Source organism: Manis javanica, chromosome 3 (assembly GCF_040802235.1).
Source record: "Manis javanica isolate MJ-LG chromosome 3, MJ_LKY, whole genome shotgun sequence".
In the NCBI taxonomy this organism is placed as follows: Eukaryota; Metazoa; Chordata; class Mammalia; order Pholidota; family Manidae; genus Manis; species Manis javanica.
In genome coordinates, this window is record NC_133158.1 from 121,632,658 (window position 1) to 121,655,767 (window position 23,110).

At 38.3% G+C, this 23,110-nt stretch overlaps 1 protein-coding gene across 1 annotated transcript in view; it reads left to right on the plus strand.

The window, feature by feature from the left end:
* Positions 1–23,110, plus strand: part of C3H3orf70 (chromosome 3 C3orf70 homolog) — a 94,943-nt gene that overhangs the window by 66,669 nt on the left and 5,164 nt on the right. The window lies entirely within an intron of this gene.

Consider the following 23,110-nt stretch of genomic DNA (forward strand, 5'->3'; position numbering starts at 1 on the left):
TTGGGCTTCATTTGTTCTTCTTTTTCTAGTTTCAGTAATTATGCATTTAGACTGTTCATTTGGCATTGTTCTTCCTTCTTTAATTAGGCCTGGATTGCTACATACTTACCTTCTAGAACTGCCTTTACTGCATCCCAAAGAAGTTGGGGCTTTGTGCTATTTTTTTCATTTGTCTCCATATATTGCTTGATCTCTGTTTTAATTTGGTCACTGATTCACTGGTTATTTAGGAGCATGTTGTTAAGCCCCCATGTGTTGTGAGTGTTTCTCTTTACTTTGTACAATTTATTTCTAGTTTTATACCTTTGTGATCTGAGAAGGTGGTTGGTACAATTTCAATTTTTTTGAATTTGCTGAAGCTCTTTTTGTGGCCTAGTATGTGGTCTATTCTGGAAAGTGTTCCATGTGCACTTGAGAAGAGTGTGTATTCTGATGCTTTTGAGTGGACTGTTCTATAGCTTTCTGTTAGGCCATCTGTTCTAATGTGTTGTTCAGGGCCTCTGTCTCCTTACTTATTTTCTGTCTGGTTGATCTGTCCTTGGAGTGAGTGTAATGTTGAGGTCTCCTAAAATGAATGCATTGAATTCTATTTCCCCTTTTAATTCTGTATTTGTTTCACTTATGTTGGTGTTCCTGTATTGGGTGCATATATATTTATAATGGTTATATCCTCTTGTTCGATTGATCCCTTTATCATTATGTAATGTCCTTCTTTGTCTCTTCTTACTTTCTTTGTTTTGAAGTCTATTTTGTTCTGCAGCACCTGCTTTTTTCTCCCTATTGTTCACATGAAATATCTTTTTCCATCCCTTCACTTTTAGTGTCTGTATGTCTTTGGGTTTGAAATGAGTCTCTTGTCGACAGCATATAGATGGGTCTTGCTTTTTTATCCATTCTGTAACTCTGTGTTTTGATTGTTGCATTCAGTCAATTTACATTTAGGGTGATTATCGATATATATGTACTTATTGCCATTGCAGGCTTTGGATTCCTGGTTACCAAAGGTTCAAGAGCAGCCTCTTTACTATCTAGCACTCTGCCTTAATCACTTATTATGCTAATGTAAACTGAGTTAGATCATTCTTTTTTCTCTCTCTTCTTTTTCTTCATCCTCCATTCTTTATATGTTAGGCATCATATTCTGTACACTTTATGTATCTACTAATGGACTTTGTGCATAGCTGATATAATTTTGGATTTGTTTAGTGTTTAGTTGGTCTACCTCCTTTGCTGTGGTTTTATTTTCTCAGGTAGCAGCTATTTAGTCTTAGGTACACTTCCATCTAGAGCTGTCCCTTTAAAATACACTGTAGAGATGGTTTGTGGGTGAAAAATACACTGTAGAGATGGTTTTTGGGTGATGAAGTCCCTTAACTTTTGCTTATCTGGGAATTGTTTAATCCCCCCTTTAAATTGAAATGATAATCTTGTTGGATAGAGTATTCTTGGTTCTAGGCTCTTCTGATTGCATTGAATATATCATGCCACTCCCTTCTGGCCTGTGAGGTTTCTACTGAGAAGTCTGATAATATCCTGATGGGTCTTCCATTGTAGGTGATATTTTTTCTCTCTCTGGCTGCTTTTAATACTCTGTCCTTGTCCTTGATCTTTGCCATTTTAATTATTATATGTCTTGGTGTTGTCCTCCTTGGGTCCCTTGTGTTTGGAGATCTGTGGACCTCCATGACCAGAAAGGCTATTTCCTTCCCTAGCTTAGGTAAGTTTTTAGCAATTATTTCTTCAAAGACACTTTCTATCCCTTTTTTTCTCTCTTCTTCTGGTACCCCTATAATGCAAATATTGTTGCATTTGGATTGGTCACACAGTTCTCTTAATATTCTTTCATTCCTAGAAATACTTTTTTCTCTCTGTGCCTCAGCTTCTGTGCATTCCTGTTCTCTGATCTCTGTTGCATTCACTGCCTCCTCTACCTCACCTAATCTGCTTTTAAATCCCTCCATTGTTTGTTTCATTTCAGTTATCTCCCATCTGAATTCATCCCATCACTCTTGAATATTTTTCTGTATCTCCATTAGGATGCTTATGACTTTTATTTCGATTTCTTTTTCAGGAAGATTGGTTATTTTAGTCTCACCAAGCCCTCTTTCTGGTGTTGAAGAGATTTTGGATTGAATAAGGTTCTTCTGCCTTTTCATAGCCCTGGAGCTATGGGAGTGGTTGCCAGCAAGTGGCCCGGGTGTCACTTAGGAGATCAAATTCCCTTTCTGCTTGTCGGTCACCATGCCTGTCTCCGCTGTCTGGGTCAGTTAACTGAGCACAGGGAGTGGCCTCTGGGTTTCTCCCCTAAACTGCCATAGGCTGTGTGGCCCTCAGGATGGTCTAGGGTGACAGCAGGGGTCACAGGCAAGCAGTGCGGGTTCCACCACAATCAAAAAGCCCCTTTGTGGCTCCTGATCTCAGCACCCATCTCCACTGTCTGTGTCAGTCATCTGTGCACAGGGAGCAACCTCTGCGTCTGGGCTGGCTGGTTAGCCGTTGCAGGGAGAAGCCTCTGCGTTAAGCTGTGTAGTTGCTTTAGGTAGGGCTGCCCTCCGGCTGTTCTGCAGCAATGGTGGGGACAGCTGGTTTGCGCGTAGGTGCCCTTTTCTGTGAGATGTTGACTTCTCCCAGATGTAGACAGGGTGATGTATTGTTACTTCTGATCACTCTTTTAGGAATAGTTGTATTTGCTGTATTTTCAAAATATATGTGGTTTTAGGAGGAGATTTCCGCCATACTGCTCATGCCATCGTATTTTTTTTCTCTCCCCATTCTCCTAATATTTTTGAAGGCAGAAGTTTTTACTTTTAATGAACTCCAATTTATCAATTTGTACTTTTCTATCATGCTTTGGGTATCATTTAAGAGCTTTCTATAACCCAGTGTTACAAAGATAATCTTATTTTCTTACAGTATTCTTATGAGTTTTACATTTATATTTATGATCCATTTTGAGTTAATTTTTGTATGGGATGTCAAGTATGAATCAAATTTCTCTTTTTGAAAATTCTATTTGTTCCAGTACCATTTGTTGAAAAAACTAATAGTAAGTAGTACTTCTTTCCTGAATTGCCTTTCCACCTCTGTTAAAAATCAGTTGTCCATATATCTGAATCTATTTTTGGGCTCTCAGTTCTACTTCATTGCTCTGCTTCTCTATCTTAATGCCACTAGTGCTGTCTTGATTATTGTAGCTTTAAGATAAATCTGGAAATCAGGTTGTGTTAACCCACCATCTTTGTTGTGGCTGTTCTAGGTCTTTTACATTTTCATATGACTTACCGAATCACTTGTCTGTTGGTGAGATTTTGGTTCGGATTGTGTTGAATTTAGATAGCATAAAATTGGGCCAATTCATTCCAAACTGACATCAGTACTGATACTGATATAAAAACCCATGAATGAGGTCTGTATTTCCATTTATTTAGTTCTTCCTTATTTTTTCTCAGCAATAGTTTGTATTTTACAGTCTACAGATCTAATTCCACCATGGTCAAAGAACATGGTTTTTATGACTTGAATCCTTTTAAATTTAAATTTATTGAGACTGGATTTATGGCTTAGGATATGGTCTGTCTTGGTAAATATTTCAGGTACACAAGAAGAATGTGTATTTTGCTGTTGCTGGGTAGAGTGATCTATAAATATCAATGAAGTTATATTGCTGGGTAGTGTTGTTTAATTCTACATTATCCTGCCTGATTTTCCTTTTGCTTATTCTCTCATGCATTGAGACAGACTCTGGAAATTTGTGAATATGATTTGTCTGTTTTCTATACAGTTCTATCAGTTTTTGCTTTAAATATTTTAAAACTCTTATTTGGAGCATAAACATTCAAAATTGTTATATCCTTGTAACTAATTGACCATGTTATTATTGTGAAATGACCTTGTCAAAATCTCACATATTTTTCGCTTGGTAATCTACTTTGTCTGATGTTAATGTAGGGATTCTAGCCTTCTTTTGTTTAATGTTAATTATATCCTTTTACTTTTAACTTGTATCATTCTATTTGAAATGAATTTAGATAGCATAGAATTGGGTCTTGCTTTTTAAAAAATCCAATTTAATAGTTTCTGTCTTTTAATCAGAAATAACTTCTGAGCTTCTTAAGCTATGTGTATTTGGAAGCTTTTTATATGTGGTGCTTAACCCATTTACATTTAATGTGACTGTTGATATGCTTTAGGTTTAATGGTCATCTTACTGTTTTTATTCATTGATCTTTGTTCCTTTTTTTCTATTTTACTACCTCCTTTTGGATTAATTGAAAAATTGAAAATTTTTTTGATTCTCATTTCCTTTCTTGGCCAATTAGTGATGATTCTTTGTTATTTTAGTGGTTGGTTTATGATTTAAAATATTAAATTTATCATATTCTACCTTCAATGGTATTATATCATATTACATACAGTATGAGAACCTTGTGATAGACACTCTTGTTTTTCCTGTCTGACTTTTATGCTACTGCTTTCATGCAGATTACTTTTACATATATTATAAATCATTAATACATTGGGGTTTTTTGTTCAAATCATCTATTTTTTAACATGGTTTAAATAATAAGAAAAAATTTCTGTGTATTTATCCATGTAGTTTCCATTTCCAGTGTTCTTCATTATCTTGTGTAGGTCCAGATTTCCATCTGGTATCATTTTGTTTCTACCTGAAGTAATTCCTTTCATTTTTTTTCTTTTTTAGTAGTATGGGTCTGCAGGTAATTAATTCTTTTACCTTTTGTACATCTGAAAATACCTTTATTTAGCCTTCACTTTTGAAAGATATTTTCTCTGGGTATAGAATTCTAGGTTGACAGTACTTAACAAATGTTCCACTGGTTTATTGCTTGCATTTTTTGACAAGAACTCCACTGTCATTCCTATCTTTGTTCCTCTGTGTGTCTTTCTATTCTGTCTATTTTTAAAGTAATTTTCCTTTATCACTTAAAAAAAATAATTGCATGTTTATTGAAACCAATTGAAAAAAATGTAGGCTTATGCTTTGTATGCCTTTTTGATTTGTACATTCTAGTAATCATTTCTATTGGATTTTAGAAAAGTATCTACAACAGTTGAAAATTTAAAACAAACAGCAATCACAATAAAAGGGTTCTAAATACACATAGCTTGAGAAGCTCTGTATTATGGATGGTACTAAGTTGTTTCTGTGTTATTTTAAATTCTGCTTTATAAACTGAAATATAATTTATATGCCATAAAATCCCTTTTAAAGTGTACAGAAGTTTTTATTATATTCTTAATACAATACAGCTGTCACCACTCATTCCAGAATATTTTCATCACCCCAAAAGAAACCCTGTACTCATTATCAGTCACTCCCCTTGCACTTCCATCTGTCCAGCCCTTAGCAATACCTATCCAGTGCCTAGCAACCATGAACATAATTTATGTCTCTATAGATATGCTTGTTCTGACATTTCATATTAACAGAAACATATAACATTTGGCCTTTTGGCCTGCCTTCCTTTTAGCATAACATTTTCAATATGTATCCATGTTGTAGAATGTATCAGTACTTTTTTCTTTTTTATGACTAAATAATATTCAGTTGTAGAATTATGCCACATTTTGCTTATCCATTCATCTGTTGATGGACATTTGGGTTGTTTCTACTCTTTGGCTCTTACGAGTAATGTTGCCATGAATGTTTGTGCACAGATTTTAATGTGGACATCTTTTCCATTCTCTTGGTTATATATCTGTAAATCAAATTGCTAGGTAGGTCATATGGTTACTCTATATTTAACTTTTTGAGAAACTGAAAAATTGTTTTCCAAAGCAACTGTTCTACTTTACATTCCCATCCACAGTTTCTCAGGCCTCCGGTTCTTCTCATTCTTGCCAACTCTTATTATTATCTAGCTTCTTGATTATAGAAATCCTAGTGTTTGTGAAATGATAGCACAATTGTGGTTTAAATTTGCATTCCTTAATGGCTAATGATGTTATCTTTTCATGTGCTTATTGGCCATTTGTATCTCTGCTTTGGAAAATTATGTTTAAATCCTCTGCCCACTTTGTAATTAGATTGTCCTTTTATTGAATTCTAAGAGTTCTTTATATACTCTGGATATAAGTCACTTATCAGATACATGATTTGCAAATATTTTCTCTGATTTTGTGGATTGTCTTTTCATTTCCTTGAAGCACAAAAATTTTTGATTTTGATGAACTCCAGTTGATTTTTTCTTTTGTTGCTTGTAATTTTGGTATCATATCTAAAAAAATTGCCTAACTCAAGGTCACGAAGATTTAATCCTGTTTTCTTCTAAGAGTTGTAGTTTTACCTCTTATATTTAGGTTTCTGATGCATTTTGTTAACTTTCATACATGTTATATGTAGGGGTCTAACTTCTTTCTTTTGCATGTGACTATTCAGTTGTCCCAGCATCTACCTTAACCTGTTGAATGTATGGAATACAGTTATAATAATTGTTTTATTGTCTCTGCTGATTTTAACATCTGTGTTAAAATTCTGTGTCAATTCTAGGTGGATTTCAATTGACTGATAATTTCCGCATTATAGGTTGTATTTCCCCCCTTATTTGATGTGCCTGGTAATTTATTGGTTGCCAGCATTGTGAATTTTACCTTGTTGGTTGTTGGATATTTTTGTATTCCTATAAACATTCTTGAGCTTAGTGCTGGGATGAAGTTAATTTGAAATAGTTTGATCCTTTCTACTTTTGTTTCTATGACTTGTTAGGTGGGCCAGTAGTAATGCTCACTCTAAGGCTAATTTTCGCAAAGTGCTAGTACTTCCTGAATACTGTCCTCAGTGCCCTGCAGATTACAAGCTTTCCTGATCTACCTGGTGGAACCAACTCATGTGAGTGGGTGGGCACTGTTCCCTCTAATCCTTTTCAGTCTTTTCCTGGCTTCCAGTAGTTTCCTTACCAGCAAGTACTCGTTGGTATCTACTGAATTCCCAAGGGAGCGCTCTGGGTTTCCATCCTTGTGCAGCAGTAACTCCGGCTTCCTTGGTCTCCGCAGACTTTCATCTTTGTGTCCTCATCTCAAGAGCATTTTGTTTTAGGCTTTTCCTAGGTTCCCCTTCCCTGCACTGTGGCCAGGAAATTGTCTCAAGGCAGTGAGCTTGGGAACTTAAAAAGCTTCCCTGTTTGTTTTCTCTTGGCAATTATTCCTCATTTCCTGAGGGTCAGTGTTGAGAGCCTTTGTCCCGTGGGTCCTGTATGGGCTCCTTGTTTTAGCCACCTTGTTGTTCATGTCAGAAATTGGGGATTGCCTTTGGCTCATTCCTTCCCTGACTTTACATATCAAATTATTGAGTCTTTCAAATTTAATACTTTTCTAACCTACTCCATTGCTACTATCTTCATTCAGGCTCTTACCCATTTCCTTCCTGCAACCGAAGTTGTCTTCCGGGCTTCTTGACCCTTTAATCTTTCTTCCATACTATTGACAGACAGAGTGGTCGTTCTAAAACATAAACATGCTCTGACCCCTTTCTTTTGGACTGAAGATCCTTCAGTGATTCCTCTTATCTTCTTGATAAAATCCCTATACTCAATCTCTGTAGTACTGCATATACAACCTTCTGTGGCCTGGGCCCTGCTCACCTACTTGGACTCTTTTCCATCTTAAACCTACCACTTATTCCAGCCATACTAAAGTGCTTTAATTCTCTGAAACCTTTCCTCTTATGCACCCCTGTGCCTTTACACACCACACTGCTTGGAATGCTTGGCTCCACCAAGACACCAGCCATTCAGCTCAGGTGTCATCTTTTACAAGTGTTTCCTGAACCTCCTGCCCTCCTGCAGTTGATTCTTCTCTGTTTCTCTGTGTCTCCTCTGTCCTTGATATGCCTTTTATTTCCTGTTACAACGCTTAACACATACTGCCCTTGTTATTGCTGGACTATTATAGATGGCAGCACTTTTCTAATGATAATCGGGGCTTATATAAGGCAGCATGTAACTAGAAAAGGGAGGCAAAATTTGGACTAGAATCATGTGAACCCAGTATCAAAACTCAAAATACCTAAAGGAAATTACTGAAAATAAATGAAATAATTCGAAGTATATTGGTATACTTTTATTTTATAACTTTGAATTGGAATGTAAGACCCAGAATGTAGTTCAGCCTTATTCACTGTCACAACCAGAATAAAACTGCATAAAGAAGAACGTCAAAATAAAAAAAAAAACCCAGTATTTTAAAATATTTGAGAATCTAAAGTATTAGTGATGCCAGGCTTCTTGTTCATGAAGCCGAAGAATGAGCTTCACAAACACTCAAGGTAGGAGAGCAAGGTACAGGCTTTTATTTAGGAATAAAGTGAGAGAGTAGAGCTTCTGGCTCACGCCAGGAGGGGATAAGAGAGCCCCTAGTGGTGCGCTGTCTAGGAGGTTTTATAGGCAGTTGAGGATTTTTCGAGAACATGAAAAAACTTAGGGGTGTGGACTTGCATCACCTGCCCTGCCCTCAAGGTGGGCTGGGTCATAGTCTGATTGCCAGGGCTGACAGCGGAGTCACCGGTCATGCTGATACCCTTGCAGAACACTCAAACATTCCAGGCCAAGTTGCTCCTGGCCTTTTGACCTTTAATTGATCTCAGTGAAGATGTTTATATTCTTAGGTATCTTTCCCTAGAGAATTAGTGTGACCTTGACTTTGCATAATGCTTAACAGAGTTTCAATGGGGACTTCTTTTGCCCATTGTTACATTGCTCTGACTGTAAATAGTCCGCCCTGCTTTTCCCAGAGGACTTCACCCTACTCTGACTACATCCACCATCCCTGTCTCATTAGTAACCACCATAAGCAGGAAAAAAAGTCATGCTGACAATATTTATTAGAAAACCTGATGGAAGTAGCTGAAGGAAATAAATCCATTAATGTATATGAATTCTATCATTTTGTTATATGGTAATCAGACTAGATCAAGCTATATAATTTAATCAATTGAAAATATATAATACATGTGCATGTTTGCCCTTAAAAGAAGGAAGATTGGGATTTCTTGGTGCTGCTTCTCACTAGGTGGCCAGAGAGGCAATTGAAGATGAGGTAGAAGATCCACTTCTGGGGTGGTTTTGTGGAGGAAAAAGTGCACTGAACTAAGGAATTGGATACATCTTTTTCCATTAGTGGAAGATGAAGTTGAACAGATTGATTACGTTGCCATGGTAACAGCTTATCACCATTACAGGTAAAGTGATCCCCACTGTATTAGTTAGGGTTCTCCAGAGAACAGAGCCAATAGGGTGTGTATATGTGTATGTATGAGAGAGTGCGAGTGAGCACTAGCTTTATTATAGGGGATTGGCTCACACAATCATAGAGACTCTCAGTTCAGAATCTGCAGTGCGAGATGCAGAAGAGTCAATGGTACAGATGAAGTCCAAAGACAGGCTACTGGTTAATTCCCTCTTGTTCAGGGAGGCTGGTCTTTTTGTTCTAGTCATGGCTTCACCTGGTTGGATGAACCTCACCCACATTATGGAGGACAGTCTATTTTACCCAAAGTTCACTGATTTAAGTGTTAGTCACATCCAAAAGCACCCTCCAAGTTAACGCATAAAATTAACCATCACACCCACCAAGCAGTAAAGGGAAGTATTGTAATTAGTTTCCTTCCTCAGGCGGTACAATATATGAATACATCATCTTTTCTCTGTGGGTTCATAAAAATGTTTACTGTAAAGGAAAATGCTCTCTGCTTTTATCACATCATTTTGTAATCCTTAGAAAACTGTAGATTTCTAAATTACTAGCATTAATAAATGAATTATTGGAGCGGTTTGTTTTGAATAGAATGTGGCCTGCTTGTGTTCCAGACAGAAGCAATAAAAGCCTCAATCTTGTTTGAAACCATCAGGATCTCACCTGACATTTTAGGTTCATGGTCCACAAAGGATTCACAGAAATCGTATTTGGTTCTTTATTAGCAACATTTAAATTCTGTAATTGATATGCCTCTTTGAGGAACATCTGGGGATCTGAGTCAAGCATCTGCACAGTTAGACAATCCCCAGGATGGTTTTATTTGCCTAGATTAGTCTGGGCACACTGGCACGACTGCTCCTGGATGAGCGTCATCCTTGCTGTGGGGTTGGTGTCCCTGGTGGGAGTGTTTTTTAGCCACAGCCTGTCCCTCAAAGGCCGTGGCTTTGTTTCTTTTCAGGGGACACATTTGTGTTGATGGTACCCTTTTTCTCCTTTTATTTTCAAGTGATAATAAAAAAAAAAACCTCATCAAACCATAGAAATCTTTTTGTCTTTGAAGAGCTGCATTATCATTTTACCAAATATCATTTGTGTACCAGTAAGCTAAATCCAGGCACCTGCTGTAATCATAAGTCACCATATACACAATGTGAACAAAGAGCTGCCCAGCTCCCACGGCACCCATCACAGTGCTGAAGGTCTTAGGCCTAGTTCACACACTGCTCCTACATGCTGCTCTAATTTTGTAGAAATTCACATGTAATCTGGAGTTCTTTTCTTAAATGGTTGATGCTGCCTTTTGTGTTCTTCATGCTTTACAGGCAAGGGTGCTTCCTCCTTGTCCCTGCCCATTGTTCTCTTCCTCAGCAGCTGTAATCCAGGCTCCAGGGAAAAGGGCTGAACTACACTTTGCCGGCCGTGATGCTTTGCTCTCGTTCATAAAGCTCTGAATGTTACTCCCGACCTACCTACTGAATTCATTTGGAATTAAGATTACCATCTGTTGGTCTATTGTGAAGGCTGGTTCAGAAATTTTTTCCTGCCTGTTTTTTCAGGGAAAGCACTTTCAATAGTTTACATTGCATTTCTTTGGAGGAGAATATTCAAGGGTATTCAATAAGCTCTTTTCCTTAGTTTTTCAACATTAATTATTGATATAAAAATATTCAAGTAGCAAAGACAATGTTCTTCTAAAAAATAGGTTCAGAATGCATTCTTCTGCAATTTTTCTTTATTAAATATTAAGCTAGTTTATCAGTTTGTCCAATATTAAACATCTAAAGAATCATTAGTATTTTAATACATAATATTTCATATCTGTTAGTCTAGGTTCCAAATATATAAATTACTCAATTTTTTAATCTAATGCCTATTATATTTTCTCAGACAAATCAAGAAAGTACCACCTACAGGAAATCCCACACATTGACATTGGCCACTGAATTATTTTGAGTCTAATCAGGAGATGGAAGCCACACTGGAGATTATACAGAGAGCAGGTTTAATATAAAGAATTACTAAACTCTTAAGACTTAAATAGGTGACTTAAGATATAAGGAAACTATGTGGTTGCCTTGGGTTGAGGGAGAATACCCAGGAAGAACAAAGGCAGAAGGTGGTTACCTCCTCAAGGTTAGATTTCAGACCTTGTTGAGAAAGTGTAGTTCAGCCCACAGGATAGCAGAGGAGTTTGCTGCTTTGGCCAGGCTGTTCTGGTATGAGTTGCTTGGCAAGCAGGATGCAGCCTTTTACAGTGCAGAACGGAGCACAGGCAGTCAGCAGTTAAGGGTGTGGGTGTATAGTGGGGGACAGAAGCTTGGGTGAGCAGGAGGGCACAATGTAGGCAGAGGCCTTTGGACTGTTGGTTTCTGTGTGGAGAGGGCCATGGGAAAGTTATCACCAGGTCAGGCAAGACTGCAGGTGTGCCAAGGAACAGCATGTTCTGGGCGTGTAGCTGGGGAAGACCAACAGATTACCTCACCCCTTCTCACCTCACCTTACAGCAAACAGCAGGAGAGCCCTTTCCTCCTGCAGTATCCATCTAGCACCCTCTACCAAGAACACTTAGTTAGCATGATGCCCACTTAAAAGAAAGTTGCTTAAAAGAATTCTGTCCATTATGGCAGGACGTATATTGAAGGGAAAATTTGGAGTTAAGAGGCAATTAATTGATAACTACACATTTATAAATCATCAACATCTGGACCCCTTTTTTCCTTTTTACTGTTTAGTGTCAACAGTAGAGTGACTCCCACCATGTGTTTTACAAACCGTTTTGATGAAGAGGTAGTCTAAGAACAAAGCTCCACCTTGAGGTTTGGTGCCATCATCGGAGCCTCTTTGGTCCCCATGCAAGAGGAGTTAACTGAATAGTGAAGGAGAGATGCGGTGCAGCTGTAAATGCTCATTTGTTACTTCTTACCCCTAACTCTTTGGATTTCCCCCGTGGCACTGATTTTAAAATTGGGTGGTTTAACCACAGGTCCAAGAGAAATGAGAGGTAATTATTACAACTGATTAAAGAAAAAGCATGATGAATATGTTTTCTTAAATTATATTGGGAAACAAATTCATATATGTAAATGTTAATTTGATTTAAATTTACATCTCATTGATATTTAGAACGTGTTGCATTATTATTGTGACATTAATAAAAAGCAAAGTTTCAAATGCCATATTGGTTTGTATAAATTTGAAAATGAGATTTTTGAATAAGTAAAGACATTATAATAATCTTTAACAAAGATACATTTTTTAAAATTCAGTAAACATCTACTGAGTCTCTACTGAGCCGTTGTGCTAAGCACAGACACTTAAGATTCTTCAAGATCTTATTTTTCTTAGATCAGGTTGACTGGTTAGCATCCTTTTCTTGTAAATTTCTGAACTTTTCACCCCCAGATCAACAGATAAATGTGACAGATGTCTTATACTGTTTCCCATAGTTTTAGTCTGTAAGGAATATCTGTCCATGGAATTAATAGCTGGTAATAACTTATTTGTGACCTGTAGAACTATACAGCTGGGGCTAGTGAAATAGTAGAAAACTGCTCCAGAGTCATGTTCTAGGTCTGTACTTTAGTTGCCTCCCATAGGGAGTTTCTTCATTCTCAAATTTTCTTCTAATTGCAGTTTTAGAAATCTGTTTTGCAGTATGGTGGAGGTCAGCCCATCCACTAGTGAATTTTGGAGAGAAAGGCAGGGGGCTAAAATGGTCTCCAAAAAATGCCCTTAAGGTCAAGATTTGTTATAAAGACATCAAAGGTAATGACTATTACCATCATCCATCCATTCTTAGGTCAAAAAAGGGTGTTAGTCATGTTTTTCTCATCTTGTAATGATCCACAATCAGCCACTTTCCCATTTTCCTTTTGCCTCCATCAGGCCTCTCTCTTACTGTCGTCCTGTACTGCGAAGTGCAGACCTTAGTACATACTGGTTGAGTCTCTGTGTGCTCTGTCAACAGCCTTCTTTTTTTTTGAACATATGGTTTTCATGCTTCATCTCACCCTCATTGACCCATCCTTTGGAGATGGACATATTTGCGCTATGTAAACCTTATTTGGCCACCTAAAAGGAACTAGAAATGTGAGAGTTCTCATTCTCTGCCCTTGATTTTTTTTTTTAAATACTGTGACCTATTTTAGCCAGACTTACCTATGAGGATGTTTCTGAACTCTGTGGACCTGAAAGGGGCTGTTTCCCAACTGAACTCATTTTATGTCTACAAGTTCTGTTGTACCAGTTTATTTAGCAGACTGGCTCTTATTCTGTCCAGTCTCCCAAGGCAAGGGAAGGGTGTTGCTCTCTTTGCAGATCATCTGGGTCATAAGACTGGTCTCCATCACAGGGGAACCCTCTGTTCTGGTCCAGCTGGTCACCCTGCTACCCCTCAGAGATTCTAGTCTTCTTCCACCTCTGGATTTTTGCATGAGGCTTTCCACTTTGTTTTCTTCTGTCCAAGTCCTAGCCTCAGTTTATATCCCATGTTTTCTGTGGAGTCTCCCCTAAGCCCTCGCGTCCTTCACTTCTCTCTGAGCTCCTATACCATATAGATTGTATACCTCCAACTCTGTACTTATCTTTCCTCTTGTGATGTTTATGGATACTGTGTGACCCAAACTGGATTGTCAGAGGGATGTGTTTTCCACTTTTTCTTTCCCTTTGGTTGTTCACTCATAGTTACTTGCTAAAATAAAGAAGAAGTCTTTCTGTTTGCATATATCTGTCCCTTAAACCGGAAAACTGGCTGCAGATAGGACTACATGTGGTTTAAAAAGTATACAGCCTTCACTGTGTACCTCTTCAGACTGGCTGTTGTAATAAGGGTAGCAAACTGCTTCTCTCTTGATTGGTTTATGGCACTTTAAAAAATGTTATTTTTAGGGCAGGTCTCACTATATCAGCTGCCCATACTTCAGGGTGTCAAAAATGTGGCCTGGAGTGGTGTTGGCTGTAGAAGTCTATTGGTAAAGGGCTGGCTGGGTGGTACTTTCCTCCGCCTCCTCCATTCCCTCTCTCACCTACTGAGATCTGAGTGTGAAATCAGGAAAGGGGTACTAGCTTGACTGATGGAGTCTATTTAGTGGTGTGGTTTGCTTTGTGCCTGTGCTGTGAGAGGGGCAGGTCCACCCGCGGCCTCCTCTACCCCCGGCTCACCCCCTGCCCCCTCCTGCTTCTCGTGCTCCGACCTCTCCGGCCCTTGGCTGGTTAACTCCCACTCAGGCCTGGGGAGACATTTTCTCAGGGATCTTCCCTGACAACTTCCCCACACTCGCCCTGGTCCAAATCAAACATCCCACATGTAATTTCTAAACATTAATTTTGCTTTTTCTTTCTATCACTTTCTGCCTCTCTTCATGGTTTGTAATTATGTATCTTTTAGTGTAGTTATTTGGTCAAATATATATCCCTTCCTGGACCATAACCTCCATAAAGAAGGGATGTGATCTGTCTGCTTGCTGTTTTAGCCCCATGTCTCTAGATCAGGGCCTGGCATATAATTGAGGCTCAGTATATATTATTGTGGAAAAGAAGGAAAGCAGATGTGAAAGCAGATCGTAAGGTTTTGGTGTAGACGATCAAGGTAGGGTGACAAGAGAAATGTCGTCAGAGAGAAATTTATACGCTGAGTTTAATCAGGAATCTGGATACATTAGGGGCATTCCAGAGTCTCAGGATTAGGGGTCATGGATTCAGCAGGATTGGTCAAACAGCAATCTGGGAAACCTCTAGAGTGGCTTGGAGACCTGGAGGTAGCTCCTGCCTTCTCTAAGTAACACCAGTAATAGAATATTTGAAATGTGGCAGACATGAGTTAATGCTTTAAAAGGTATCTGTCACTATTTTTACACTGAGGAAATGGAAAACATGAGAATGTGAACAATTTAATAAAGGTTTAGCAGTTAATAAGTAGCAGAGTTGGGATTCAAATCCTGTGTGTCTGACTTCTCAGTCCTTCCCTTTCAACCCCCAGGATCTGCCACCTTCCTGGGAGTGTCTCCTAATGTTGCTTCTTCTATGAGCCATGTGACTTTAGGTGAGAATATCATGCTTGAAAATCTGTAATAGCCTCCTCTGAACCCCCATCTCTTCACTTTCCAGCCCATCTTTTCACTTTTACCAGACTAAATTCTCCAAAATCTCCCTTTGATCATTACTTGCCTTGTCTGTAATTTCCAGCTCACCATTGTTACCAAAACAACAACTCTTTGGTTTTGCAGTCTAAGTCCCATTCAGCTTCTGTCTTCCTCACAAACTTTATCCACGGTCAATTCTTTGAACCCCCAATGCTAGTGACACATTCTGGCTCTGAAACTGGTCTAGAACAGTTCTACTTCCTACTCCACAAGTCTGTATCTTTTAATGGCCGTGTAAGATCCTTTATTGAAGCTTGGAATCCTATTCCACTGCTTGATGAACACCCTTGTATATTATATTCTTATAGTTTTACTCAACTCTTATTTTGACTTTTTATCTTCTACCTCCAATTTGACTAGAAGCTTCATGAAGTATGACTACATATTGTACTTCTTTTAATTTCCCCATAGCATCTGATTTAGTAGTAGAAACATGGTAGATATTCAATGTTTGCTAAGTGAGTTAATAAATAATGCTTCTGGTATTCTGTCTCATTAGGGTTTTGTTTTATATTAATATGTTCCACTGTGCTAAAGAAGGTTATACAATTTGAAAAGTGAAGAAACTAGGATCTTGCATAAATTTCTGATTGGGTACTTCAACATATTGGGAAATATATAAGCTTTAATGTTCTCATAGATTGAAGTACAAAAATATTAGTATTGACTGCCAGTGGGGCAGGGTGGAGGTCACAAAAATACTGGTTATAATAAATGTTATGTGTCTTGCTTTTAGTTTGTGATATGCTACTCAACTTAGTGAATAATGCACATTCTAAAGAAAGCTGAATAAAAATACTTAACATTACTTTTGTTGCAGTGAGTGCCTTTGGGAATAAAATAAATGTGATTTGCTATATAAAATCATAGAACTGAACTGTGAATGCAATTTCCCTTAGGCCACTCAATTTTTTTCAGTAGATTTACCTTTCTAATTATATTTTGCTAAGGCTAATTTTAAAATTACTCTACATTCCCTGAGAGCAGTGTACTTCAAGTGTCAAGGGAACATACATTTAATAGTCATAAAACTATCTGTAAAAGCAAAAAGCTCATTTCCCCCCAAAGGATCTTTTTTAAGAATTGAAGTGCACAACCAATCCTTTAAAAAATAGTTTAAGAAAGTGCACACAATGGTTTAACAGGGCATATAAGTTATTTTCTACATTTGTTTGTTTTTCTCCCTTCTCATAGTGTTCTGCAACCAAAAGAAAGAAACTCCTTCAAGGAAAATTTATCTACTGTGTATTTACACTGCTGCAGATTAGAATATTAGCTGAAGTTAAAGACAGAGAATGACAATGTAAACTGTTAAGAACATTAACTAAGCCTTATTAATGAACTAATGAGTATTCTCATGAAGGAAGAAAGGATTGCACAAGACCTGGAGCCTGAACTGACTCCTGCCATGGCAGCCTGAGAAAGTAATTAAGTCTCCTATTTCTTTGTTGCTGTTTTTTTTTAACCAAAGAACCAGGATGAGAGCATTAATGTTTTTTTTGGTGACTCACTGAACCATTGTGAAAAAAGTATGTACTGCATACTATTGCTAAATCCCAAAGGGGAAGAACCATCAGGAAAATTATGAACCAAAACTTTAAAAAAATACTGGAAGTTACTTATTCAGTGGTTTTGCTTGGCCTTTAGTTGGAGAAACAGCTGAAAGTGTTGAACCAGATTCCCTGAAATGTAGAAATTTTTCATTTCCTGATCACAGTTGAGTTTTTGTGATCTTAGTGTTGTATAATCATTTTCATTTTTGAGAAAGTGATTTCAGTTCCCTTGAAGAAGATTTGTGTTTTATTTTTTGCATTATCTTTTAAATGGGCATTAAGTACTGTAATGAGGTCTAGTTTTCACTTTCCTAAGAATGAGTTTAGTGAGTGATTGAATCATTAGCAAACTAAGATGCTACTTCATTCATAGGAATGTTTTGAGAACAAGTTTAAGAATGCATGTAAGTTCCTAAAAAGATGAACAGAGTCCTTGGATAAATGGCTGATTCCTGGTCTTGGGAAGGGGAAGTGGACAACATAAGCCAGAAGCATCTTACGGTGCCAGAAAGTAAGGAAGTCTTCAAAAACTGATGGGGCATGTTCAAAGGACATGGGCTCACCTGAAGGAGCAGCCAAGAGCTAAACATGGAACAAGCTGAGCAACATAATAAAACATGACAGTCATGGGCTACAATCCGTGGGATAAAATAAATAGCTGTGAGTCCATACTTGACTTAAATAATTGAATAAATAAATAAGTAAGGGAGAAGCAGCAGCTTTTGCTTACATGGAATTCTAATTCTTAAATGTAGGACTGTTGGAAACAGAAAACCACTGTTTGGCAAACACCACAGTAATGATTATTGCAGACCAGATCTACCTATGCATGCAAGAATTAGTAGGTGAAGGTATGATGAGAAACAGAATGTTTGCAGAGTCTCAAAATATCTCTTCACAAGATGCTTAATGATTTCAAAAAGAAAAATACTAACTTCACAATGGAGAAACCATTAAACATGTTCAAAATTAACATCATCTGAAATGAGATACACCACCAGGTGTGCTGAAAATGGCGGGACATCACTTCTATGGAAGTATTTCCCTTGTTTTAAATTGTATTTTTATTTTGGAAAGATTATAGATTCATGTGCAGTTTTAAGAAAAATACAGAGATCATATGTATTTCCCCACTTTCCCCCAGTGACACTACAGTTGCAAAACAATGGTATAGTATCATAAACCAAGATATTGATAGCAATACAAATTATAGGGCATTTCTGTTGTTAAAAGGATCCCTGATGTTGCCCTTTTATAGCTACACATCCCTTTTTAAAATTGGTTGTTTTTCTATTACTGAATTGTAAGAATACTTTTTATATTCTGGATCATATGGAATTTCCCCTGCAGTCCATTAATATAGCAAATTATACCGATTAATATTTTTAGTTTGAAAAATTGTAAAATACACATAAAATCATTTTAAAATGTAGAGTTCAGGGATATTAACTACATTCATATGGTTGTGCATCCATGTCCACTATCCATCTCCAGAACTCTTTTCATCTGCAAAACTCAGATTTTATATCCATTAAACAACAAGTCCCCATTCCCTCTTACCCTCTTACCCCCTTACCCCTGGCAACCACCATTCTTTGTGGCTCTGTGAATTTGACTATGCTGGGTGCCTCATGTAAGTAAAATCGATAATATTTGTCTTTTTGTGACTGGCTTTTTTTTTTTATTAAGGTATTATTGATATACACTCTTACGAATGTTTCACATGAAAAACAATGTGGTTACTATATGCACCCCCATATCCCATTGCAGTCACTGTCCATCAGTGTAGTAAAATGCCACAGAGTAACTATTTGCCTTCTCTGTGCTACACTGTCTTCCCCGTGACCCCCCCACACCATGTGTACTAAACATGAGATCCCTCAATCCCCTCCTCCCTCCCTCCCACCCCCTCTCCCCCACCCCTCCCCTTTGGTAACTGCTAGTCCCTTCTTGGAGTCTGTGAGTCTGCTGCTGTTTTGTTCCTTCAGTTTTGCTTTGTTGTTATACTCCACAAATGAGGGAAATCATTCGGCACTTGTCTTTCTCTGCCTGGCTTATTTCACTGAGCATAATATCCTCCAGCTCCATCCATGTTGTTGCAAATGGTAGGATTTGTTTCTTTCTTATGGCTGAATAGTATTCCATTATGTGTATGTACCACATTTTCTTTATCCATTCATCTACTAATGGACACTTAGATGACTTCCATATCTGGGCTATTGTAAAGAGTGCTGCAATAAACACAGGGGTGCATTTGTCTTTTTGAATCTGAGAAATTGTTTCTTTGGGTAAATTCACAGGAGTGGGATTCCTGGATCAAATGGTATTTCTATGTTTAGTTTTTTGAGGAACCTCCATACTGCTTTCAACAATGGTTGAACTAGCTTACCTTCCCACCAGCAGGGTAGGAGGGTTCCCCTTTCTCTGCATCCTAGCTAGCATTTGTTGTTCTTAGTCTTTTCGATGCTGGCCATACTAACTGGTATGAGGTGATATCTCATTGTGGTTTTAATTTGCATTTCCCTGATGATTAGTGATGTGGAGTATCTTTTCATGTGTCTGTTGGCCATCTGAATTTCTTCTTTGGAAAATTGTCTCTTCATGTCCTCCACCCATTTTTTAATCGGGTTATTTGCTTTTTGGGTGTTGAGGTGTGTGAGTTCTTTATATATTTTGGATGTTAACCTCTTGTCAGATATGTCATTTACAAATATTTTCTCCCATACTGTAGGATACCTTTTGTTCTGCTGATGGTGTCCTTTGCTGTACAGAAGCTTTTTAGTTTGATGCAGTCCTATGTGTTCATTTTTGCTTTTGTTTCCCTTGCTGAAGGAGATGCATTCAGGAAGAAGTTGTTCATGTTTGTATTCAGGAGATTTTTGCCTGTGTTGTCTTCTAAGAGTTTTATGGTTTCATGACTTACATTCAGCTCTTTGATCCATTTCGAGTGTACTTTTGTGTATGGGGATAAACAATAATCCAGTTTCATTCTCTTGCATGTAGCTGTGTAACTGGCTTATTTCATTTAACATAATATCCTCCAAGTTCATCCATGTTGTAGCATCTATTTCCTTATTCTTTAAGGCTGAATAATATTCCATTGAACATATACATCACATCTTGTTTTTCTATTCATCCTTTGATGGACACTTGGGTTGCTTCTCCCTTGTGGCTGCTGTGTATAGCGCTGCTGCAAACACAGGTAGACAACTTGCTGAGAGCCTGCTTTCAGTTCTTTTGGCTGTATACCCAGAAGGAGAATTGCTGGATCATACTGTTTCTAGCTCTTCCTCTGTTCTGCTGTTCTCCAGGCCCTGTCTCTCTCTCAGAACCTTTTCCTTGTAGAGATTTAAGTTTTAAAAGTCTCACCCATTTCTTTCTTTAATAACATAGTAACCCTTAAGAGGATTGTTAAGAGAATATTAGTGATTATTGAATTTCCTGGCTCAATCCTTGCTATTGCAGAGTGTCATTATTCTCTTAGGAATTACAGTAGAGTGGACATAATTGAATCTCTCTGATAATTCAGGATCTTGTGATACTTCAGGGCTATCATTGTGAGCATGGATTCATAACATATTTTACTGCAAGGTAGAAGTTGGGGATTGGAGCAAAGTACTAAACTGGACTCTACAAAATTAATTCTTGATATGAGTTTGTTCATTATTGATGTTTTTAGCAAACCAAACCATATAATATGACATACTAACTAATTGATATTTGAAAGATGTTTACCAAACTTTGCTTTTCCTCTAGCTATCTTTACTATTGCTTTTCTGTGCTGCTTTCCTCTTTGCATTTGTGTCTCCATATCACCAGGTCACAGGCTGTCACCCTAGCTCTGAGTAAGAGTATTTAATAGGTATAACTTGTAGAAGGAAATGAATCTGGGCAACAGTTACTCATTTTCCTCTTCTGGCTGCATTTCTCTTTTACTACACTTCAAGGAAGAGGAATAGAGCTTTGAAGGAGAGAGGAATAGAGAGAGAAAGAGGTAGAAGAATGGGGAACAAGAGAAAAAGCAAAGAAATTTTGAAGAGGTGAGGTAGAAAGGAGGAGAAAGAAGCAGAGGGTGGGTGGTATGGGTCAAGTGAGGGTAGGAGAGAGTGCTTAGGGAAGTTCCAAAGGCAGCTTCCCAGATTCCATCTCTGGCCTAAATAAAGCCTTGGTCCCTCTGAGTGTGAGGAAGAGCTTCCGGGAACCTCCTATGGCTGTGACAAATGGAGAACTGACCCAGAGGCCACCTGCGCGTGCCTGACCATATCAGCGTTCTGCAGCAAGCACTTCTTGAGGGCTTGCCATCCAGCCTCCTGGCTCAGCCACCACCAGTCTACCAGCCAAGAATGGGAAAGGCCAAACCTCCATTCCGAGTGTTTTAGACACTTGGTGAACAGAAGGGAGTAACCCCCCAAATTCTCCAAAGTCTCTTCTCTGTCCCTGGCCAGACATGTCTTTCTCTAATCCTGGGGTTGGTGGGTTGGAGGAGAGGCTCGGCGGTCAGCCTCCTTGCCCCTTCAGCTGACAACGCTGGTGACGTGGCGCACAGAAGACCTACCATTCTCAGTGGCTTTCCTCATTTGAATTTTGCCTGACAAGCGCTATTACTGTGCTCTGTTACTGGTAACAGAGAACTGCAGACACCTGGCATATTTTAACACAGTCCCTTTGGCAGGTGTGGCCTGTTCGGCTTGTGTTTTCACCTGACCATAGGGTCTGCATGTTACGTGTCCAGGCTTGGAGGCAGACCTGGGCACATGAGGCTTAACAATTTTACATGTACCTTTTCCATGTGTTACTCCAGAAAGGTGAATATACTTTGAGTAATTTAGTTACAAGGTAATTGTGATGTCTAAGCCTATTTTTTTGTATAGGAATCAAGAAATAAAAGTGAAAAATGCAGGCATGATTGATCTTAATAGATTACTGATGGTGGACTGTTTGTGGTCTAGTTTGCTGCTCACATTTCTGATCTGAAATTGCTTCCATGCCTTAGTAAACTTACTAAAAATCTTAAAAAATCTAATTACAAATATGACTCCTGTCTCAGAATTTTCAGTCTAAGAAATAAAGGTGCCATGCCCAATGAGTGATTGGCCTGCAAGGAAATGCTCACAAGGATGTCATGTATCAGTGATTCTCAGCCGCAGCGCTTTTGCCCTTCCACGGCTGTGACAGTGTCTGTAGACATTTTGTCATGGCTACAGAGGAGGTGCTGCTGGCATCTAGTGAGGCCAGGAATGCTGCTCACCGGCCTGCAGTGCACAGGACAGCCCCTGCAACAAAATTATCTGGCCCCAAATGGCAATAGCGCTGAGGTTAAAAAGCCCTGTCATAAATATGTGCAGGAGATACGGTATAGACTGGTTGACAAATCAACCACATTAGGAAAAACCTAAGATGCTTCACAATTGTGCTCCTGTCTCTGAGTTTTTCAGGGTTTTTTTCTTCCAGATTTCTATTTGGAATCATTGTAGGCTTACTGACTGGGTAATTTTCATCTCTAGCTACTTAGCACCTGGCATATGAGAGGCTTTGCTTAATGTTGAGTGAAGTAAAAGAGAATAGGAAAGAGATGCATCAGGAACGGATCCATTTTGGTTTCACTTCCATGTAAACTATGTGAAACAGTTGAGGGCCTAGAGCAGCAGGGAAGGTCTGGAAATGAGCTTCTTGGTTTCCCAGAAACATCATAGGTCACCCTGGGCAATTACCTGGGTCTTTTCTTCTGCTCGGCTTAGGTTGCATTGTGCCCATCCAGAACATCTACTTAGGCCACTGATGAACTTTGGTCTTGAAAGAGATAATTTCACACCCTATACCTTAATACAGCCATTGAAGGTAACCAGGACAATCCTGTAGGCCATTATTTACTAAATATGTGAGTATATGTACATTCTGATTAAAACTTAGAAACCTAAAATGTGAAGGCCTTTTAATCCTGATAATAAATAGGTATGTATTCCTCCAATTTGTAAATGTATATAATAGCATATTAAATATGAAATGGAATAACTTTATAGTATATTATACTATTTTACAATGTGTTTTTACCATACTGTATTGTGGAAGTTATTTATTCTAGTGTGAGGGGCAAATCATTTCAAGTGGTATGTAAATTAAGGATCATAGTATCCACCCACCTACTTCAGAGGCATTAGATTCAAATTTAAGATTTGTAATGTGTGTTGAGTTTCTCAGATGGAA